Source organism: Wasmannia auropunctata, unplaced genomic scaffold (genome assembly GCF_000956235.1).
Source record: "Wasmannia auropunctata unplaced genomic scaffold, wasmannia.A_1.0 LD336083.1, whole genome shotgun sequence".
NCBI lineage: Eukaryota > Metazoa > Arthropoda > Insecta > Hymenoptera > Formicidae > Wasmannia > Wasmannia auropunctata.
The window spans coordinates 424,023-424,883 of record NW_012026807.1 but is presented as its reverse complement, the minus strand read 5'-3'; the positions used below and the strand labels follow the sequence as shown (position 1 = coordinate 424,883).

The 861-nt window shown below is 24.9% G+C and overlaps 1 long non-coding RNA gene across 1 annotated transcript; it reads right to left on the bottom strand.

Moving 5' to 3' along the window:
* Window positions 1-200: 200 nt before the first annotated feature.
* On the bottom strand, window positions 201-855 carry LOC105448570. The gene is made up of 2 exons (XR_974259.1): window positions 610-855; window positions 201-547 (listed from the first exon to the last, which is right to left on the bottom strand). It is a non-coding gene; the product is annotated as an uncharacterized LOC105448570 (long non-coding RNA).
* Window positions 856-861: the final 6 nt, after the last annotated feature.

The window sequence follows — 861 nt, the reverse complement described above, 5'->3', positions numbered from 1 at the left end:
TTCTCAAATAGAGAACCAGATGTGTATCGTAATATTACATATACATATGTGTAATTATAATTTTGTGGTTTACGTTTTATTATTAAACGTCGATAATAACAATGTCTTTTAGTTTTTAAAAACATGAATTATGATCATGAATAAAAGCAAACTGATTATTTTTGTTAAAAATTAATAAATGCATAAAAAATCTTTAAAGATTAATTTCAATATTTTATGTTTTATTGTCCATATGTTACAATGTCATAAACTAAAGAAGAAGTAAGTCAAAACTGACTACTAATGTAATATATATATGCAAAATATTATATATTATATCAAAAATGTTATTTCAAATATTTCATATACTTTGCTATATAATTTTCTATACTACTTTATGAGATGTATCGTTTTTCAATTTTGACTTTAAAAGACTCAGTACTAGATAATGTTGTGTCCCATGTCAATTTTATTTTATCTAATTCAACACTTTTATTAACTTTAAATATGAATGTTCGTATCAGTGTTGCTATTATGACTTTCGTACACATCATTCCGTATTTCATACCTGCAATTTAATAATTATATAAATCAATTTATCATGATACTTTATACTTTATTCATGCCTACCTATACAGTTTCTTGGTCCATCACTAAACGGGAAAAAAGAAAATGCGTGACAATCCTTTATTCTTTCTGGGAGAAATCTATCAGGATCAAACACAAATGGATTTGGCCAATAATTTCCGTCTCGATGTATTTTTATAATTGGTATAAAAATATCTGCACTTTTTGGTATAACAACCTCTCCTAAAACGTGTATTTTTATACTAAAAGATTATTGCAACAAAAATATAGTGGCCATAAATAATACAACCGATA